This window comes from Notamacropus eugenii, chromosome 2 (assembly GCF_028372415.1).
Source record: "Notamacropus eugenii isolate mMacEug1 chromosome 2, mMacEug1.pri_v2, whole genome shotgun sequence".
NCBI lineage: Eukaryota > Metazoa > Chordata > Mammalia > Diprotodontia > Macropodidae > Notamacropus > Notamacropus eugenii.
Window position 1 is genome coordinate 453,169,479 of NC_092873.1, and position 13,749 is coordinate 453,183,227.

The following is a 13,749-nucleotide window of genomic DNA, read 5'->3' on the forward strand; positions in this document are numbered from 1 at the left end:
AGCTACCTGGGGGCTAGATATTGTTGGTTAATAAAACTTATGGCTATAGGTGTAATTGTTCATTCATATGTATGTGTGTGCACGTGTGTGTGTGTATATATTTGTGTGTATACATATACCTACACACATATATACACATGTATATATGTGTGTGTGTATGTGTGTGCCTATATAATCTATATTCCGCAGGCTTTAAGAGGCTCAAATAAGATAATCTGTGCAAAGTGCTTTTGAAAAATGCTATGTAAATTTCAGTTGTTATTGCTATGATGATGATCAATTAAGGTCATATTATCATATCTTACTATTATTATCATTATTATGTTAATTAAGGTCAAATTGAAGGTTAGTCGTTTTATTGTTCTTGAGCCTAAAACAAGGATAGCCTGGAGAGAATACAGCTGTCTGCTCATCCTGAAAAATATCCAGAAAATCTATTCTGCTTTGGACAGTGTGACAGAATATCCTATTGCTAAAACAAAAAGTAAATCTTCTGAGGCAGCATGCTAGTAAAATTCGGAGGGTGTCCCGGAGGAAGAGGCTTTCCCTCTTTGTCTTTCTAGAGGAGGATTACCTAACATTTCCCTGAGTTTCCTGATTCCTTCATCACAGGTTCTTTCAAGTTGTAGATGGCTTGCCCATTACAGCTCTTCTCAACTCTTCAAGCCCTGTCTGACCTCTTCAGCTGTTATAGGCTTTTCAAAAAATGTCAGGTTCGTTCTTCTTTTAGCTTCTAATCCTCCTCTTGAACATAATGTCCTATTTAATGGATTATTTTACTCATCTCTGCGTGAGAAGAGAAGGCTAACACATTCTCACACATTCTAGTCAAACTGGCCTATTTGCTGTGTTCTCAGATATGACAGTCCACGCCCATCTTTATGTCTTTTCTTTTTGCCTGGAACCCTTAACTTTATAAATATTATGGTCATTTAAGTTCTTTGAAAAATCCAATGCAGTAAATGTTGATAAGTAAAACATAGTCAGTAATATATTATTTAATGACTTCACACTATAAGGATTATCCCTTATGACTGAAATGACTTACTATATGAGAACATAGGAAGATAGGGACCAGTTTATAAAAACGGAGCAAAACAAGTATTCATTACTACTATATGCCAGTCGCATTTCACTGAGAGCTTTAAAAATGTTATCTCATTTGATCCTCTAACAACCTTGGGGAATAGGTTGTATGATTTTCTCCCATTTTACTGAAGAGGAAAATGAGGTAGGTAGACAGAGGTAAATCAGCTTACCTGGGGTCGCATAGCTAGTAAATGCCAGAAGCTGAATGCCCAGTATTCTAGCTACTGTGCCAACTTCATGCCTGTTAAAGCTTTTTGTTTTTGTTTTTTTCTGTTTCTAGCCATAAAATACTAAGGCAGTAGGGGTCAGGATGTGGGGGGAGAACAGTGGACTCCTCATATATTTTTAGCAGTGCAGACTGTATACATTACTTAAGTTTGATTCAAATATTAACAGGCTATATTTGAAAAACTAAACATAATTTGAGAAAAACAGAATTCACAGGAAAGGATAGCAAATTTATAATGTACCAGTAGAGAAGTCATATGTAGGTGGGTGTCTTAATCCTTTTCAGGTTCTACTTTATCAGTTCCTCATAGGAATCACTTAAAATTTCACATGACTTGCTTCAATTTAGTTTTGATTCTTTCAATCTAAAGTAAAACCTGTTCCAAGTAGATTTACCTTGGAGATCAGTTCTAGGGAAACTGTTGTTAAATGAAAAAAGCATGCTGACCTTTGAAGAATAAACATTTAAGAACATTGAATAGGCACCACTGATTTTTAAAAAACAAATCTTTTAAGAAAAGAAACTGCGTTTGAAATGACTCTCAATAGTAAGATTCAATTTCTAATGACTATTTTTACTTGAAAATGAAGAGGTGAAAAATTTAAAAATTCAAATTACCTATTTTTACTTATAAGGAGGAAATGGCAGATGAACTATATTAATGCCCCAAACTGTGTGTAAAATGATCATAGCTTAATCTTGGATTAAGAATCATAAACTCATAGTGACTAGCATTTGTAGAGTACTTTGACATTTGCAAAGAGCTTTACCAATATTATCCCATTTGATCCTCAAAACAACCCTGTGAGTTAAATACTGTTATTATCCCCATTTTACAGATGAGAATGAAGCTGACAGAAATTAAGGGATTTATTTGCTTGTGGTTGCACAACTAGGAAAAGTCTGAAAACAGATTCAGCCTCAAGTCTTCCTGATTCTAGGTTCACCATTCTATACAAAGTATGACCTGACATGGATCATAGTTAAAGTAAAATCTAGATTCTGTACTACTAAATGTGGTGATACATTCTATAAATTGCTATTTTATCAGTAGTTCAAAAAATGTTGTTTAAGTTGACTTTTCCCCAAAGGTGACAACAATTCAATTCAATATAACAAATATTTTTTAGGTTCATACTGTGTTTAAGTCAATCTGGGAATTGTTGGTGATATAAATTTCAAATCCAACAGCTGAATTTTGGTTATCAGCATGAATAATAATAATAGCTTATAGGAATATAGTTCTTTAAGGTTTGCAAAATGATTTATGTGTGCTTGCTTGATACCTACAATAGTCTTTTGAGATGGGAGATATTATAAACCCATTTTACAAGTGAATAAACAGGCTTAAAGTAGTTAAATGAACTGGCCAAGATCACATAGCTGCTAAATGTTCAAGGCAGTATTTGAAACTTAATTTTCCTAATTTGAAATTCAGCACTCTATCTATTAGAACATTAATTTGACTAATACAAACTGGTAAATAATTCATCATTACAGTATATGATGGGTCTCAGAACACATGATGAAGATGGGTAGGAGGTTGAAAAGCCGTCTTCATTTGTTTTTTTCATAGATGGATCCTCTTAGATATATTTGTCATCTGGGTCTGTATATACATACACACACACCTTTTTTAATACCATCCATATCCCACCCTACCATATACCCCATCTATCAAGTAAAAACAAATAATCCTCTGAGGGGCTTTGTTGGCCTTTCCCAGGGTGCCAAGTGGTAGGCAGTAAGCTTCCTTCAACATTACCAGAAGCTGCAGCAGTCTCTGTGGGATGAGCCAGACAGCAGTGCTCCTGAGGAGGAAGTAAAAACAGAAGAAAACAATCCCAGAATGTTCAGGATTTCAGGGGGTGGGTTTCCCAGGAAAACACTGGGATAAAGGATTGGCTCTCAGAATTCCCAAAGGAAAGAGAAAGGGCAGGGGTAATCTAAGGCTCTTTGGATATGCCCAGGAGAGTCAAGAAGCAGGAGGGAAACATTCATGCAAGGGGTAGAGGTGTTGGAAGAGGGACACACAAATGATACTCAACCAGTTACAGATACAGAGGACACACCCATAAAGGCCTTGGAAAAGGGGAAGAATATGGACATAAAATAAGGTTATACATAACATGGGGACAGGAAGAGAAGCATGGCCTATACTTGCCTCCTTTCAAGGAGATATAAATTAGCCATGGGGGTTGGGAAAGAGAGAGGCAGGTGCTCAAACCTAGGGAATGGGGAGTAGGGCATGATTCCCAAGGGCCTGGAAGTCAGTTTGTATATTCCCCAAAAGTCCTTTCAATTTGGTTTGGACCAGATCTTGGCACTGCTGCATAGGCCTTTTCCCTTAGAAGACTTCTCGCTGGATTGGTGCTGGTTGGTGCCTGGGGCAGGCTCCCTCAACTCTGTCAAATGGTGTTCTAGATCCTGGGATATGGCTGCAGCAGCTTCTGCTGTCATTACCTTGATGGTTTTCTTCAGGTTGGTCACCTCACCCTCAGTCTGCTGCTTCAGACCCAGTGTTCCTTATGCTGGTTGGCACGGCTCACCTGCTCCTCAATGCCTGACAATACTACCTCACAGCTCATATGCTATTCCCGGAGAGTTTGAGCAATGGAACTGAAGTCCTGGCACTGAATGTCATGCCCAGTGGTGTAGTCTACTTCAAGCCACTGGTTCTGCTGGTCCAGGGAACCTTGAAGTTCATCTGCATACACAGCCTCAATCGCAAGGTCCTCTAAGCTGTCACATATTTTCTAAAGCTAGTGCTTCTAAAAGCACTGCATATGGAATACACTTGATCTTGGCAGCTAGTGTGATGACTGATAGATGTTGAAGCTTCTTCTTTTAGGCCTCTGTGAGTGGGGTAAGTTCTGTGCTTCAGCTAGATGGTCTGCATATGTCCCATAAGTAAATACTGTAAGCAGTCAGAATGTGGGAGCAAAGTCACTCTCTGCCAGCTCTCAGACATTGGGCATGTCCAACAGCTCTCTGAGGTCTCCAGCACCTGGTGGATAAGGGTAGCCAAAGCAGCACCTGTGGCTAGAAGCAGGACTTGCTCCTGGCTCTGCCCTGTCACCTTCACCTTGGAGTTCATGGCTTGAGTGGACTGGAGCCCCTGGATTTGGGAGACTTGAAGCTGGGCCCTACCACTGGCCTGCATTCCACAAAAAACAGCATTAAGGGGGAGTGATTGAAGCCTTCTCAGGCATCTTCATTAATACTGTGAATCGAACAATAAATCAGCATTTTAAAGTGCCTATTATGTATCAAGCTTCTTTCTAGGCATTGAGGATACAATAGAAGCAGGAGGAGGTTGTCCCTGATTTCACGGAGCTTACATTCTTAGCTGGGAGAAAGGGTGGGGGGCAGAGATAAAGCACAGAGATCAAATCCAAAAAAGAAAACTTTGATTTGGGTAATCACAAGGATTCTAAGTGGATCTGTAGCCTGGTAGATTGTCAAAACTTTTTCGTTGACAGTGACAGGATTGATTTGAATATTATGTCCTGAGCAAAATGTAGGCAGTTTGGGAGTCATGGGGGTAGATTGGTGACATGCATCTGCAAAATAAAACAAAACAACAAACCAAAATATGCATCAAAGCAACATAGGTTTTAGGAAACAATTTCATTGGATTAGAGATTTAAACAAATGCTTCTCAAGAAGAGAAAGCTTGCTTCCTAATTGTGTTGGTCAGTACTGTTTTTATTTCCTTGTTGTTTTTAACAATCTTATCCTAGATGAATACTTACCAGATGTCTGACATTCTGTATAAAACAAGGTTTTTGAGACCTTGTAAATATCGCCAGTCTTACTGAGCATATACATAGGTCCATTGTATAAATCTCTAAAGCACCTGAAGAAGAAACTAAGAGAATTCTAGAAACTCCTCGTAACTAAACTATTCCCCTTTTCCTTGAGGACAGTAACACTGTTCTTATAACGGATTGGGAATTGACTGCAAAAGAAAAAAGAAAAAACTTGAACTTTTAAACTCTGATAAGCCATTCTTAAATGATGTTTTTTCAGAATATAACTCTTCCATTTATGACTGCTTAAAAGCAGAATGCTTAATTTTGAATAAGTAACCAACCTCATTTCCAGGACTGATAATAATCAAAGTATAATCAAACTAAATTGTAAAATTTAATGGGAAGTAATCCTACTGACATTTATGTCACTTACCTACTCTCAAATCCATTGTTTTACTTAAGTATTCATCAAAATAGTGTTAGTTGGGAAGTTTGGTTTCATAACATTACTCTAGCCAGTTCTGCATCATGGTGCAAGAAGCAACCTTTTGACCGTTTCGTATTGTGAATTTTTTATGATCAATTATTTGTACTCTCTACTGCAACTCTTTCCTAACTTAAATGAAGATATATCATTGAGTAGAACGTCCCCCAAAATGTGTCATCTGTGGAGGTAAGGATTGACAGCAACAAAAAAGAGATACAGTAGCCAACTGCTTTTATCCCTTTGTTTTTGTTAAGATTCCAAGTTAAAAAATATTTTCAATGATGTTTCTGTACTTTGATGGTTATATTTTGATAGAAGTCTGCCTTACATATAAGGATAATGGATAATCTCCTATATGATGCAATTTCAGTGACACTGAATACATTTTTCTTCACCCTGATAGGTCTTTCCTACTCCATTGTCTTTGTCTCAGGTGAGACATTACAACTTTTGGGATTTCATTATTTTAACTCATGGCTCTGATCTCTGTTTAAATGCATAGAGAAGTAATATTTTAAGTGGTTAGACGTTTAGATTGTAGTGGGAATGAATAATCTGATAGCCTATTGTGAGGGGAAAGTTAGATCTCACGAAAATACTAAACACTTGGATTTAGAAGGAGACATACTTAAGGAAATCAATGGGGGAAATCAGGGAAACTAAGGTCACTAAAGACAAACACAAGCTGCTTCAAAATTTTTAAGTTGAACCAACTTTTCTTGCTTGAAGTAATATTAAGGTCTGTGCAAATGCACATAGAAGGACAATTGATACTTTTTTTCTCACAAAATTATAGATTAGATAAAATAATCTTTAAGATTCCTTATGGTTTAAAAATCATTTTATAATATAAACTTTACTCCAGATAGGAGATATATGTAGCACAAATTTATATTGAAAAGAAAGCATCTTGTTACTTTAAAGGATACTTGCCAAGCTATCAGCTTAATATTTTAAAATTTAACTTAACTTTTCTGTGAAAAACATACATTTTAAAAATGCCACTGATAATTTGATCATTTTTACTTTATTCTGTTTTATTTTACAGAAGATTGCTTTTATTTCCCTCACCTCTGAAAATATTTTCTGATTATTTTTATCTCCTGCTTTAATTGTTCTCTTTCTGATAAATTAGCTCTTTCTAGGAATGAATGTGGAGGCTGGGAGAGGAAAAGAACTCCTTGCTATTCATAGATTGATTCTATTAATTGGTGAGGAGAGTAAATTTATATAATTTGAAATATAAACAGAATGCATTTGTCCTCTTGGTGATTTTTTTTTTTCTCTTCCGAATTCACAAGACTTGACAGCTGGCATTCCCCAGTAAGACTTTCCATTCTTCATCCATGCATGATGCCTTATTCAAATCAATTTTCGTCTTGGTTTTTGATAAGTGGCCTATACTAATTTTGTTCTGTATAACAGCAAATATTTCATCAGTGGAAAAAGAGCTCATAAATTTCCTAAGAAGGAAATTTAAATTTGTTAGTAGCTCAATAAAGATATGAACAAATATCAGTAAGTTCATACCCTTATTGAGCTACTAACAAATTTAAAATTATTTTAAAAAAACAAGTTACATGAATCTTTTAATTCTGGACCAAGTATAGCATACAGCTGGAAACTTAGTAAAACTCTGCTCGATATGACTAGTAGAAGAATAATGCAGTGTATTAGTGAGCTAGAAGAAATATATATGTTTAAACTTTTCTGACAGTGAATCATTTTTTTCAAAAATGATCATGTTTTTAAAGCTTCCCTTTGGGGTATAAATATATACTATTCATACACACAGAGAGAGCCATGGTATTGGAAAAATTTAATTATCACATATCTTATAGACTAGAGAAGTTTGCAAAAGTCATTGTCTACTCAAATTATAATGAAACTATAAAATTTATGTTAGCCTGATCCCATTTAAACAATTATTTTCTTTTTTATTGGAAGCATTCATGATTAATTCTCCAATTCATTGGGCTATAAAAATAAGAAAATGGATGCCATCCTAATTTTCATAAAAGTATTGATTACCTTTAAAATAAAATCAAAAAGGAATACTCATAGAGCCATCAGATTCATAGATGGGTGGAGAGGAATCTAGATGTTATTTAGTCTCGGGGTTCTTGTGCTTTTTTTGTGTATCATGGATCCTCTTTGGTAGTGTGATAAAACCTATGAAATTCTCAGAATAATATTTTAAAATAGATTACAAAGGAGGCCAATTGTTTGGAAATAAACTTGTCATTTAAAAAAAATAATTATATAGACCCCAGTTCAGAAATGCTTCATACAATGTCTGGCATATGGTAAGAAATTAATGAATGTTTATTAGTTAATAATCTAGTACAGTTTCATCATTTGAAGAAACAGGCTTTGAGGTGTAGTGTTTTGTCTAAATTCTTGTAGGAGTGAACATAGATCAGGTCTTATAGTTTTTGAGATTCGTAAATTTTGATATGGAAATGCCCTGCCCCCTGAATGATCTATGAATTTATCTTACAACTTCATTAATTAGGGGTCATATAGACTTTGATTGAATCCTATCATTAATAGGACCTTTGAGACTACTACATTTTAGAACCATGCTATATCTTCCATTAGCACCTTCCATGTTTCTTTTAATTACTGATATATAAACCAGCCTTAGTTTCATGATTGCTTATTTATAATGGCTATGCAATGTTAAATTGCAATTTTTCTTTAGCCATCCAAGTTATGAAATAATACTGACTCAGTTTTTCAGCTTAATTTTTCAAAATGCTTGATTTCACTTCAAGAAAGATATTAACATATATCTTTCAGTGTTAAAATAGTACACTTCACAAATTAAATATTATTTTTAACATGAGACAATATGGCATTTTGGATAAAGTTATAGTAGGAGTAGGAAGACAGCTGTATGGCCCTGGACAATATGCTTAACTTCTCAGTGCTTCAAGTAATAGGCTTCTGATTGAAAGAGTACCCCACCTTGCAGAAATTAGTCTATCCACTCCCGCATTCTGATAAGATTTCTAAAAAATCAGGCCCAGATGCACCTATCTAAGCTTATCTTTATTGTCTTGGTCAAATTGGTTTATTCATTATTCCATTAATCTATTCATTCCTAAATGAGAACCTTTATTAATTTTATTTAATTCTCTAGATTGTCCTTTTTCCTTCCTCAGCCCCTCGAGTCCCTACTCCTAGCTCTTCAAAGATTCTTATCCATCCTTCAAAACTCAAGTAAAATTCCATCTCCTCCACAGAGTTTTTCCTTATTACTCTCAAATAGAAGTGATTTCCTCCTCTAATGGAATAATATAGCCTTGTTGTACTTTCATATTTTTCTTTTCAAAGATATTTCTTGTGCTAGACTGTAAATCATTGAAAGCAGAGACCATATATTATAAAGCTTGGTAATCTTTGTAGTTACTACCTGAGTACCTTTCAGACAGTAGATACTTGTTGAATAAATAGTGCATTAAAAGTGTAATACCCTGGATGAATGACTTACAATTGAGTATATACACATGGAAATATTTATGTTATCGCATGTTAGGTCCGAATTGAAACAAAAATGAAATCACCTCTTCATATGGCCATTTTTCCCATATAAATTTTGAAATCATGTTCATATATCATTTTCTAGTTACCCATTGACACATTCTGTGACAGAACATAGCTGCCCCTTCATGGAGCAAAACAGACAAAAAACCCCAGATATTACATGTTTTTAAACACAAAAGGTTTCAGCCAATTGCAAGGAAGGGAGCTGTTGTCCTGAGGTTTTCTTTCTTAGCTACAGATTTTCCAGTGATTTGAGAAATGTAATCTTTTTTCCCACTATCTCTGTTTTCCATAGTGTCTAACCTATTCCTTTTTCAAGTAATAAATGTCTTCCTGATCTCTGAGGGAAATTGTGCCATTTGCTAACTTATTGGCAAAAGAATAATTATAATCATTTTTGTGTGTACTCATCATTTGTGAGCATAAATAACTAGGTCCCACATGTAGGATTCATTCTATCAAGAACTATACTGGTAAATGTTCTAGTGAAAAAGGTATCATTGTACATCGAAAAGAACACTGAATTTAGAAGTTGCAAATGAAAAGTCCAATTGACAGTTTCTGGGAAATTAATAATTTATTAATTATACTAGCAAATAATAAATGGTTCTCAGTAACAAATGACCTTACATGAAGGTCTCTTTGCAAAAAGGGATGGCCCTGAGGATGAAAATCCACTCTGACTGGTTAACGGTTAGTGAGAGACTGAATATTATAATGAAAGGTGGGCTTTTCCTGATATATTCTCCACCCAGTCCTACCTGAGTTAAACAAGAGGTTGAGATTTACCTAGATTGGATTCTCTTTACCCTTTAATCACAAACAAACTCTTGCAGTTGGGTTTGGTCCTGCCCAAGTTCGAGGAGAGTGTCTCCTTGTCAACCCTGTCCTTAACAAGGACTGGACTTTGGATGAGGAAATACAACACTACTAATAATTGGTTATTAATAATCAAAAAGAAGGTCCTTGGATCCCATGTATAAAAACTGGTTATTAATGTAATAAGAGAATAATTATTTTTCTCAAAGTAGAGGACATAAGTTCTAATCCATCTCTTGTCACACACTATCTTTGTGACCTTTGGTAAGTCAACTTCTCTAGGATTTAATTTCCTCATGTAAAATGAGGTTATGTTATACATGTAAATGAAGGTTGCACTAAATTATTTTTATGGTCCAACTTTAAAACTATACTTATATGATCTTATGATGACTATGTCTGATTTATGATCGTATTATGACTCAACTGAAAGAGGCACAGCTTCCCTAACAGCATGGTTCTAAGTCACCCCAGATGTAAAACAAACCCCCTTTCTTCAGCATGGATGAATTTTGAAAGGTCATCTTCAACTTTCTCGGAGATTTGTTTATGTAGGTATGTCCCTGCCTCTTTCAGGTTTCTAGAATCTGTTAGAGTTAACAATCTATTGAGCAGTGGTTTACAATCCCCAATTTTTAATTACTCAGCCATTACATGACAATGTAGCAATGCCAAAGGAGATTTATTTAAATGATATGTAAGATACAGAATAGGAAATAAGATTCAAACCACAAACATTTTCCTCATTAATTTTTTGAACCACAATCTCTCTGGAGTATATATAGGTGGTGTATCCTCATTGTATTTCTAGTATTCACCAGGAAAAATAGAGTCACAAGTTTTTAAGTCCATCATCTTGGAGTTTCTTGAGCTGCTGTATCAGAACACCAAGGCAACCTGAGGTAGAGAGATGTTAGCAGCTCATCTAGTAATTAAATCAAAGACTCTCAGGGCTTGAAATGCATTGTCTATCAGCACACCAAAGCCATATCTGTGAAGCACTGAATTCTTGCAATTGTAGCTTTTTAAAATGGGAACTGCAGCTGGGAGGACATCTGTAGCTATTACTTTTCAGCCCAGAAAGAGGAAAAGTATGCCATTCATAACAGCAGGAGTTAGATTCAACTCTAAGACAGTTTCCTAGGTCTTTGCCTATTTTCCTCTGCTCTCTTCTGCAACCCAAATCCCTTCTCTCTCATTGATGCCCTCAGCACTAATCAAGAACACTGCAAAAGCTCCTTTTCAACCAGAATGCGTGCTGTGGATGCACAACACCCCTTGTCTTCCTTACAGGATTGCAGGGGATTTAGTTCCTAGGGAGAGTATCTACATTTGTTTCTTTGGAAGTTGACTGCATTCTCGTTTCTCCCCTGAGTCATGAGATCCTGTGAAACTTAGGTGAAGAAATTGAGTAACAATTGGAACAACATGGCAGTCGCTGGATAGATCATATGTATACATATTGGAAGGATGGCTCTGCCTATGGATAGGTCTTGGAAAACAGATATTAAGGATGGGGTCAAATAAGGATCACCTTGTGTAAAAGATTAATAGCAATGATTAACCAGTAAAGTGAGTTTTGCAATGAACTCCTAAAGAGATGAATATATAATTCTGGTAAATACAGTTAAAATCTGCTCCTAGATGCTTTGCTTTCAGAAGTAATGGAAATGTAGTCACATAGCAACACTTCAAGAGAAGATCATGCTATTAGTATTCATTTAAATCAACATTTAGTAAATATGCACTAGCATTGTCCTTAGCATTTGGTGTGATACAAAGCATAGTTAAAACACATTCCCTGACTTCACAGAGCTTAAAATCTAGTAAGGGAAAAAGATACAAATATAGATAAAGAAAAATAGTAGATGATAGGTGGATTAGATAGTTTAAAAAAATGCTAAGTGAATGTCAGGCAGGAAAGATTTATTGATTTGAGGTATCCTGTAAATATTCATAAAAGATGGGGAGTTTGAATTGTTTTATAGAAGTGGATAGACTTATGATTGGAGGGAGACTTTGGAAACAATGAAATTACTCATGTAATTTCAGGTTGCATATGGAGGATATTGAATGATTTCTTCTGGTTGGGGACTAGAATAAGTGTATGGAGAGGAGTAGTGCAAACATATATAGACCATACTTTTCCCTTAAATCTGACTTGTACAAAACTTGAGTTTAAAAAATCATTATATTTTTTTAGAAGCAAGAGTGAATACTGTTCAGGTATAACTTAAACTAAATGACTTGAGTTTCTTTCTGATATTCTATGATTTCAAGAGATTGTTTTCTTTTTTTTTAAATTTTATTTGTTTTCAGGATTCTACAATCACTTCCATATATCTTAGATTTTTTTCTTCTCTTTCTCTCTCCTTCCTCCTCTACCTCCCGACTCCCTCCCTGAGATGGCATACAATTTTATATAGGTGCTACACATACATTCCTATTAAATACATTTTCACCTTAGTTAAGTTGCATAGAAGAATTAAAATGAATGGGAGAAATCATAAAATAAAACAAAACATAATACAAAAGAAAATGGTCTGCTTCATTCTACAATCCAATTCCATAGTTCTTTCTCTGGATGTGGAAGGTATTTTGCCTTAAGAGACCACTGGGAATTTTTTAAGTCCTTGCATTGCAATGAAGTGTTAAGTCTACAAGAAAAATTCCTCCCACACTGTGGTTGTTGTTGTGTACAAAGTTCTCCTGGTTCTGCTCCTTTCACTCAGCATCAATTCATATAAGTCTTTCCAGGCCTCTCTACAGTCTTCTTGTTCATCATTTCTTATAGTACAATAGTATTCCATTACATTCATATACCACAATTTATTCAGCCATTCCCCAATTGATGGGCATCCCCTTGATTTCCAGTTTTTGGCCACCACAAAGAGAGCTGCTATAAATATTTTTGTACATGTGGGACCCTTCCCATTTTTATGACCTTTTAAGGAGAGACTATGTTTTCAAAAGAGATCTTTGGAATAGAAATTAGGTGTACTTTGGTAGTTTTAGTAATAATAATAAAAGGATCACCACAAATCTTGACAAATAGATGTTTATTCGTTATGGGACAAAACTAAAGGTTGCAATAGGGTGAAAAAAGTCAAATTTCATGTATGGGTGGTGCCTCTAACTGACAGAGATCACAACACTTCCTTACCTTAAGAAGTCACTAGTGAACCTGCTTTATGATGAAATTTTAATTGCATTAGAAGGACCTATCTCATTAGAGTATTATCTGTAACTTTCTTTTAAAGTTGCCTTTAAAAAGCAGTGACTGAATATGAAAATGACAATATGTTATAAATATATTGGGAAGAGTCCTAGAAATCCAAAGTCCTAGAAACTCAGCAAAGCATAATCCCAGCAGCATAGCCTTGGGAGTGAGCATGGTGCACTAACTCTCTTGAAACTCTCTTTTCCTGGATTAAGGTCCATTTACTCACTTAATTTAATTACACTGATGAAGGTAGGTTGGGATGGTTTCTTAGAGGGATTGGTCACAGGGATAAAATCACTAGTAGATTTTGAGAGGTAATCTTACTCTTGGATGAGACGTGTCTACCACTCTGAACTCGAGGCCCTGAGACCCACCAGTGTGCCAAGATGATACAAAAACTATTTACCATGAAGCGTTTATCAAATAAGATGGCAAAAGTAAGAATAAACATAAAGCAACAGCCAACATCAGTCCATCCATGAACCTGGGTCATGCAAAACCTAAGTAGATCTCTGTTATCCTATTATTCCTTCTGCCATCTAGAGCAAAACTGATTGAATCTACTCCTTCTTCAGCATCCTTCTATTTGTTTTTCCTT

General features: G+C 35.4%; 1 protein-coding gene and 1 pseudogene across 4 annotated transcripts in view; one reads left to right on the forward strand and one right to left on the reverse strand.

Annotated features, from left to right (window-relative positions):
- Positions 1-13,749, forward strand: part of BRINP3 (BMP/retinoic acid inducible neural specific 3) — a 536,581-nt gene that overhangs the window by 191,921 nt on the left and 330,911 nt on the right. The gene's annotated exons all lie outside the window — the stretch shown is intronic.
- LOC140529585 (COP9 signalosome complex subunit 7a pseudogene) lies at positions 3,617-4,415 on the reverse strand (annotated as a pseudogene).